The sequence below is a fragment of the Pezoporus wallicus genome, unplaced genomic scaffold, assembly GCF_028554395.1.
Source record: "Pezoporus wallicus isolate ANWC-B61680 ecotype Strahan unplaced genomic scaffold, APGP_CSIRO_Pwel_v1 contig_8114, whole genome shotgun sequence".
In the NCBI taxonomy this organism is placed as follows: Eukaryota; Metazoa; Chordata; class Aves; order Psittaciformes; family Psittacidae; genus Pezoporus; species Pezoporus wallicus.
Window position 1 is genome coordinate 31,520 of NW_026635369.1, and position 8,871 is coordinate 40,390.

General features: G+C 49.3%; 1 long non-coding RNA gene and 1 pseudogene across 1 annotated transcript; both read right to left on the reverse strand.

Annotated features, from left to right (window-relative positions):
- Positions 1-3,610: 3,610 nt before the first annotated feature.
- On the reverse strand, positions 3,611-6,464 carry LOC130605865 (RNA-binding protein NOB1-like; annotated as a pseudogene).
- A 323-nt stretch (positions 6,465-6,787) lies between these two features.
- Positions 6,788-7,710, reverse strand: LOC130605854 (uncharacterized). Its single transcript, XR_008973811.1, has 2 exons — positions 7,649-7,710; positions 6,788-6,946 (listed from the first exon to the last, which is right to left on the reverse strand). It is a non-coding gene; the product is annotated as an uncharacterized LOC130605854 (long non-coding RNA).
- Positions 7,711-8,871: the final 1,161 nt, after the last annotated feature.

Sequence of the window (8,871 nt, forward strand, 5' to 3'; positions counted from 1 at the left end):
ATTGGGATACACATTTACCAAAAGCCCCCTGGTTGGTCAACACCAGAGGATCTTCCAACAGGGCCGGCCCAGCCCAGTCAGAACTTTTACATACTGTAAAAGGGGATAAAGTTCCTGTGGTGCACCTAAAGATTTTGCTGGGGAAGACAGTCTGGGTTATTCCTGCTTCAGGTAAAGGCAAACCGACTTGTGGGATTGCTTTTTCTTAGGGATCTGGACATACTTGGTGGGTAATGTAGGAAGATGGGGAAGTCTGATGTGTACCTCTAGGGGATTTGATTTTGGGGAAAACAGCAAATGAACTCAACTGCATGCTGTTGCCTGCTATGTAGCACTTTTATAGCCCATCAACTAGATGTCTTCAGGTCACCAGCGACTGGCCCCGACTTCCCTCCAACCATCATCCCAACAAAGAATGAACTTTGATGAAACCAGACGAGTTCTGTGGTATCATCAGTAGGCAACAATCTAAAAATACACACAGCCTCTTCTACTCTGAAAGACTGTTACAAGAGATGGAGCCTGACATCATGGACCAGATGAACTCAGCAGCTTTATAGGGATTGGTACATGCACTAAGGAATGATCTCTCTCTCTCTCTCTTTGTGTGTGTGTGTATTTTTGTATATATATATATATATGAGACAAGATTGATGGTAAAATGAAAAATGTCATTTCTGAGCATGACATGAATGGTATGGAATAAGGGGTGGATACTATCCTGGGTTCAGCAGTAACAGTCATTTTTCTACTTCTTAGTAGCTGGTGCAGTGCTGTGGTTTTGACTTTCAGCCTGATAACAATGCTGATAACACCAATGCTTTTAGTTGTTGCTCAGTAATGTTTACCAAGACCAAGAACTTTTCTGAGTCTCATGCTCTGCCAGGGAGGAGAGGAAGCTGGGAGGAAGCAGAGACAGGACACCTGACCCAAACTAGCCAAAGTGGTATTTCATGCCACAGCACATCATGCCCACCATATAAACTGGGGGCAGTTACCTGGAAAGGCTAGATCACTACTCAGATCGGGCTGGGTATCAGTTGGCAGGTGTTGAGCAGCTGTATTCTCTTCCCTTGTTATTTCCCTTCTCATTATTATTATTGGTGGTAGCAGTAGTGATTTGTGTTATACCTTAGTTACTGGGCTGTTCTTATCTCAACCCGTGGGAGTTACATTCTTTCGATTCTCTTCCGCATCCCTCTGGAAGCTGGGGAAGGAAAAGGGGGGGGGGAGTGAGTGAGCGGCTGTGTGGTTCTGGGTTGCTGGCTGGGCTTAAACCGCGACACAAACAAGCCCTTTTATCCCCTTGTTCAGTACTTTCCCAGCCTGCACTGTCATGCCACGTTCAATCTCAGTGGCTTCTTTAAAAATCTCTCAGGTAAATAGTCCAATCACAATGCTGATCACGCGCTGTTCATTGGGCAACATTTTTACCTTCTTGCTTCACTTTTTCTCACATCCCTCAGGTCCTCTGGCCTTCAACTGAAATTCTGTGTTACAACAGCTTCCTGGTTTATTGCCCCAAGGCTTGCTTGTTTACATTTCCTGTCTTTCAACATTCCAATTTATCACCCCAAGGCTGGTTTGATATCAAAGCCTCAGAGCTTCTTCCCAGAGTTTTTCTCAAGCTCATCTTTAAAATCCTGTCGCCTTCACCTCCCACAAGCCTGCAGGTCTTATCTCTGCTGTTCCCAGAGATCTGTAGCTTTTGCTGTTAAAGTTCATGAAATTGCCTCATAATATTCAAGTGTATTGGGAGAAGGGTGACAAATCCTAGAATTTGCCTGCTTGCTATGGGACACTTCGCTGACACTCTTTTTACTTCAGACTCTAAACTTCCACCATGCAGCAGCAGCCCGCTGTGATATATTCCAGTTGTGTGTGTGCTCCAGGACTCAGATGAGCCAAGGCTCCTGTGTTGGTTTTGCGTAGATATCTTTCACTTCTCTGTGGTCCCTAGAGCTCCCCACTCTGTGAGCTGGGGTTGGTCTGGCCTGGGTGTTCTTTGTTCAAGAGCCCAGCTGCCCCCCAAGTTTGGAATAATGGTGCTTGGGGCAAGCTCCCTTTTGGAGTGGCTCTTTGGGGTGTTGCGGAACTGGGCACACATTCCAGTATCCTGTGTAGCAGACCACAGTATTATTGAAGCCTTTTTATTCTGGACACAATTTGAAATACTTACATTTGAGCTCATTATTAAGGAGTAAGTTCCAACAAACCCTGAGAGGAGAGCTTTTTACCTCTGTCACTATCTGCATCTTTGAGTGGCTTACCCACCTTTCTGCCATGTGTTCCTGGGTCACTGGTTGACTGCTGAGCTGCCTCTTCCACTGTCCTGCAATATGAAAGTAGCATCAGATATTTGTGCATTTCTGTGTATGTGGCTTTTGTAGTTGGGGGTTTTCCAAGCACTGATACCTGGTGTTTTCAGTTTGTTCTGTAAGAGGATATTTTATTTGCATCTATGTTTTTAGCTATCCTGTGATAATCTGTTGAATATTAAAAAAAAAACAAAAATATTTTGCTTCTATTGGGTCATTTGTATACTCCCAACTATATTTCTGTAAACAGCTGCAGTCAAGAATAAAACAATGAAAGTTTTCATTTTGCAGTGTAAAGTCTTGTTGTATTTTTTTTCCAAGGGCATCTCCTCTCTGCTGGGAGAAAATGCTGTTCCTCAGTATGGAATCGACCCACCTGGGAACCATACGGAGCTGGGGTCAGGAAGAACTGGAATAGCAGGAGCCCGTGCTGGCTGAGTGTCCCATTGGAGCTGCTGTGTGAGTAAAGGCACCGTGTCACACCTGTGCATGTAAAAAAATACTGCAGTGTTTCTTCTTGACTTCAGAGTCCAAAGTAACCTTCATGGTGCACCACCTCAACCCCAGCCTGCAAATGACAATGTTCTAGGGACTTCCTTTCAGTCTGTCCAAAGCAGAATTCTATCTGTGAGGGCCCTGGGGGCAATGCAGACCGGCTCCTCCAACCAAGGGAGGTGATGCCGGAAATCCTAGGCCAAGGTGATGGGAGTTACTGCCTTGCTTGCAGTCTTCCTTTATCTGCACCTTTTGGTATATTTATGCTAATATGCTAAAAACACCCTGGGGTTGCTGAGGCTCAGTGGGTGTCCCCCTTCCTTCTGCCCCCCCCCCTCCCTCCCAGGGACAGTGACCTCCAGCAGGACCGTGGGGGCCAGCAGCCAGTACCTGTTATTTCAAAGAAGTGACAACTACAGTTACTCCCAGAGCTGGGCAGAACACCTCACTGCCAAATATTTAAGCAGATTTATCCAAAAGGCTTTTCCTAGCCCATACCACTACCCCAGTGCCTCCCTTTTCAGCCCTGTGCCTACTGCCAGAGTCAGACATGACTGTGCCATAGCAGAGCAAATGCAACTCCCCCCTGCTGCTAGCATCTGCCCTTCTGGAGCTGTTGACCCTGCTGCAGGCACTTGTTATCCACTGCCCATTAGTGCCCCAGGACGAAAGAAAACACCCTGAGAAACCCTGCCTGTCTCCCCAGCCTCCTCTTCCTCTCAAGGCTCAGAGAAAGGCATACACTGGACTCTGAGCCCAGCCCAGACAGCCACGGACACAAGACTGAGCTACAGTGCTGTGGATTTTGGTGTTTATTAGCAACACAGCCATGGCCTGGGGCATACTGGGGGCCAAGCAAGGAAGCCACTACCTTGCCTGGTTTCTGGCAGGCCATCCTGGGTTGGAGCCTCCCTAACAACTATCATCCCCATGTCATGGCTGCTTTTTGGGTATCAGAGGAGCACAGAAGGAAAGGCCCAACCCCTGCCCCTTCCTGGAGCCATCCGGCAGCAACATGCAACACCCAGACAGATGGTCCTTCCCTTGCAACAGTGACTACAAGGACACCTCCTGCCCTTCACCTCCTCTTCACAAACTTCTTTGTCACAGCATTGGGGTTCAGGCACCTCTTGTCTGCGCCCAGAGCCACATCCTGCATCTGGAGGTTGGCTGTGCAGCTATAGATGTCATTCTCCACAAAGGGTGAGACCCTGGTGATGTAATCGGGGTCAAAGACATTGACCTTCTGCCTGGCCCTGCAGGACAGGCACTGCTGTGGGAAGGGCTGGTCTTCCACCAGGTGAGGGTTGTTGGTGTGCTTCTTTCCTTGGGGGGCTGGCAGCAGATACTGCCAAGAGAGAAGCAGTCGTTAAACTCACTTCAGGGGCAACTTGTCACCTTCAGGTACTTAAAGGTGACTACAGGCCTCTAGAGAAGAACTGAGCAAATGAAGCCCAAAAGCCATGGGGTTGGGTGGAACATCTGGAGGATGATCATGTCTTCACTTTGACTCCTGCCAGCTGATGGCTCCCTCCAACCTCTCTGGCCACAGGCCAGGCTCTTGTCCCAGCAGCAGCACCCAGCACATGATGTACACTCACCCTGAGCCATCAGGGGTTCAGCACCTTGGGACTGCAGGAGAAGTGCATGTGGAGGCTCCCATCATCACTGACGCTCACTGAAACCTTCTTCAGGGTCTTGTTACCACACAGTGGGGACAGAAAACCTTTGTCATATCTGAAGTGGTCCTGCAAGACAGGGATGGGGGGGGGGAGGAAATTTAGTGCTCCCCAGGCCATGGAATAGGGGATCATCCACCCAGCCCTGGCAAGCACCGTGCTGAGGGCAGCATGGCTCTGGGCACTCATGCTCACCTGAAGCAGCTGTGGCAGCACAGGATGTAGCTCCTGGCCTGGCAGATCAGCATGCCATTGACCACCAGCACATGGAGGCCCAGTTGCAGCAGCATGTTCTGCAACAAGGAGGGAGAAACCAGGATCCTGTGAGCTGGGACTGCCGGGAGATTTCACCGGGGTCTGCCTGGGAGAGAGGCTGACAGGAGCTACACCAACAGGCTTTGTAAAGGAGCCTCTGCCACAGAGAGAATGGGCTGGGTTTAAGATAAAAGAGGCTGTTGCAAAGCTGCGCTCAGCCTGTCTGGGGACTCCTCTGTCTCTGTGTGCTGGTTTAACCAGCCCAGAGGCTCAAATAGTTTTGAGAATCCACCAGCCCTCCACATGTTTGAGGCTGGAGCCATCCCATGCAAGACAGTGACTGGCACCTATCTGCATGGCGAAGTCCATGGTGATGCAGCTGACCTGGATGCTGTCAGGATCAGTATCACAGTGTCTCATGTCCTGATGGACTTGCTTGAGGTTGCTGAGTGTTATCCAACCCTCATCATCACTCTCCTCCTTGTCCTTCTCATCACCACTGGCCTCATGCTCTGAGCTCTGGTGCTCCTCAGGGAGTCTCTGGGCTAACAGAGGTGGCTTGAGCTTTCTGGGGTGGAGGAGACAATCGGTGATGGCACATGCAGTGGAGGTCAGAAATGCCAGCCAGACCAGGGGTGGCACAGCCAGCAAGGAGAGGAGGCACTGGGTCTCATCATCAGCTCCTGCAGCTCCTCCTCAATGCTGGAGAGGGGGGCTCACCAGCTCTCAGGGGCTGGGCTGATGCTGGCCCTTCCCTGGGTGCTTGTGGTGTGGGGGGACACAGGACAGGGGCCCTTTGCCCACTGCTGCCCAGGGACTCTGCAGGGCTGCATCCCCAGCTCCAGTGCCTTACCTTGGAGCACCGCAGCTCTGTCCCTTACCTTGGAGGGCAGGTAGAAGCCAGTGAGGTGTAGGGGGGGTCTTGGGGTGCCACAGGGCAGAGCTAAGCCACACCTGGGGAGGGATCAGGATGCTGAAGGACTCTGAGGATGGGGCCCCATCCCTGGGGAAGATACACAGACCCAACTTCTCCTGGGGGTCTCAGCAGAGGCAGGCGGAGCCACTGGTCTCAGCCTGCAGCTGGCAGGTGAGGGCAAGAACCTGCAGGTCGGTGGCTGAGAGACTGGGGTAGTCCCTAGTCTTATTGGAGAAGTCAGTCACTGGAAAGGAAGGGGAAAAAAAAAAAAGGGAGAGGAAGTCAAAGAAGGAAAGGGAGCAGTTCGTCTGGGTAGTGGGGAGCCGCCACCCCCCCCCTTCCCTGTAGGCTTAAGTTGAAGGTTTAGGCTTGATACGCTGATAGACTCCACAACTTGTTAAAGTTGTAAAGTAGGTATGCATTACTCAGAGCTGAGGCGCATAGGGGATCGTTCCTCCAAAGGCATGCACGCCTCAGCATTGTTTCCCTCTACATTTATTCTCTAAAGTTATACATATGCATGAGGTTGCACAACACGCCTATACATATTCATGTCCTATCCCCACTTCATATTATAATGAAGAAGTCCTTTGCACTTGCACAGTGCCTCCTGATGGTCGTGAGCAAGGGTCTCAAGATGAAGTAAACAAGTCTTCCTCAAGCCTGAACTTTTCACCCCAGTCGTTACGCATGCTCCAAGGAGGCTTGGTCATTGTCCAAACCGCAGAGCCAATTTCAGCCAGCCTGGGCATCCAAAGGACGGGAACCAAGTCACAGTCCCTACCTCTTAACAATAGCCATGTCCTTACACCTTGTTCTAGCATACAAGGCAAGTACGATAAGCATGAACGAGCAGTAACATTGTTAAGCAAGCGGCTTAACCCTAACCCCCTTGTACATAGGTTAACCCTTTGCATCAGGCTAACATATCAAATGCAATAATATGTATGAGTTTAATGTAGTAATTATTACATAATTAGTAATATTACATAATGTAGTAAAGTAACTATATTACATAAAAATGTAATAAAGCAAGTTGTTCTAATTTGCTGACATGTAGGGAGTAAGAAATGTCCAGCTGAAAATCAAAACCAAGATGCTTTGCAGGTAAAACTGCCCCTTCCTTCCTCCAGTTTTCTATTTCACATACATGTGTCTGGAGTGTACGCAAATGGTTGCACATTGTGCGATCTTCCAGCATTGGTTACCACATATATTCCCACAGAAACCGCTGAGGTTATTTGCTGGTCATGGTATGGTGGCACCTTCACAATAAGGTGATTCTGCAATTCAAAAATAACTTAAAAATCACATTAGAAACCTTATTTCATTATTATTTACCTTTGTAAGCTTAAATAATAGGTTTAAACTAACAATAGTGTGTGTGCCTTTAACATAGTAGAATAGGCCAAACTGTTCTAACTTGCTAACACATAGAGAGAAAAGAATGTTTGGCTGATGGGAAGGAACATCACAGGACTGATAACAACTAAGGAGACAGTAAGTAAGACCAAGGATGCCAGCCTTCAAGATAGCAGAGTGGCACCCAGTCTGGAGTGAGACTGGATCAGAACAGAAGCAAGGACATACCAACTGCTAACTCAGCACTAAGACCTTGTGAGCATGCGCAAGCACTGAGATCATTCAGTAAACACAGTGAGGAAGACTGACAGAGACCACCAAAGACCCCCACTCAGCAAGAAAGTGCATGGGTAATTAAAATGCAAATATTATAATTAGTTCATGGGGGAAAACATAAATATGCATGAGTATGCTAAATATATAGTTACTGTCGGCAAGCATCTGTTGCACTCACCTTTGCAAAACTATTTGCGTGTGCGCCCAGTGCTGCAATAAAGAATGCTTCTTTCTAAAATTCCAAATTGAGTCTTGGAGAGTTTCTTCAACCGTCTTTTATGGTAACACCCCGAATCACAGTGCCTGGGCCGTGCTACAGGGCTCCGCAGTACCACCCCGGTACTTACCGAGGAGTAAGAGATCGAGCCCTGGTCATCGGAGACCCAGCTCGTAGTGCAGTGTGGCCAGGTGACGACATGTCAGCCGGTCCCAGATCTTGGCCAGCACCTCAGTCACGATGTACAAGTTCTAGGCAATGTCCTGCAGGCAGCACCGTCAGCATGGGCCAGATCCTTGGTTTCCCTCAATCCCTTCAGGTGCTCCCCAGTACCTGCAGTGGGCTAGCACTCAGGAACTTGCTGGTGTCGGCCACAATGTGCACTCCACGCACCCCATAGCCCTACTGCATGGCATGTTAGGAGCTGTAGTCCCGTGCCGAGTATGCCGGGAGTGACAGCATCCACAACCCACGTGACCGCTTCCAAGTGGCGTGGTCAGGTAACCAACTTATAAAACAGAGGATGGTGTAGCCAGAAGTGGAGTGGTTATCAGTATTTCAGGCTGCAGGGCAAACTGAGACTTGGTCTGGATGCGATGCTTTTGTCTCATGGTTAGGGCTTGGGGAGAGGGAGATGAGATGTTATGTTATGTTGGGCTGCAGGCGCTGTTCCACTCCAGGCTTGGTGAGGTAAGGCTCAGCCTTGGGTGGCAGGTTCCTCGAAATGGGTTTCCTTGGTTGCTGCTTCCCTTTCGTGGTGCCCTTGGACGGACAGCCTTTGTTGCTTGCAGGGAGGCGGCAGGGCTGCCTCCTGCTCTGGGGGACAAGGGTGGGCCACCGGTACTAGGAATCTCAGTCAGGGAAAGCTGGGGAGAGGTGGCCTTGTCCTTCGAAGGAGAGAAACCTGTAGGCATGAGGGAGCACACTGGGCCCAGGCTGGCTTGAGAAGGGTGGAAAGCCGCGCCCTGAGCACGGATGGGGTCCTCTGGAGGTTGAGAGGTATTTAACGTGATCCGGGACATCAAAGTAAGCAACAGAGAAACGAGGCAAAGAGAAAATGGAAAGAAGAGTCAAGATTTGAAAAAAAAAATAATAAAAAAAAATAGATGCAGCCCAGGGGGATGGGTCTCTGTTGGCTTCTTATGTGTTTTACTCACCATAAAGCAGTGGCTGTCTCTTGGGGGCATTGCATATCACAAGATGCTCAGGCAGGGATCAGTGTCCCCACTGTGGGCCGGTCCTGGGTTCAGCAGTAGCAGTCATTTTTCTCCTTCTTAGTAGCTGGTGCAGTGCTGTGGTTTTGACTTTCAGCCTGATAACAATGCTGATAACACCAATGCTTTTAGTTGTTGC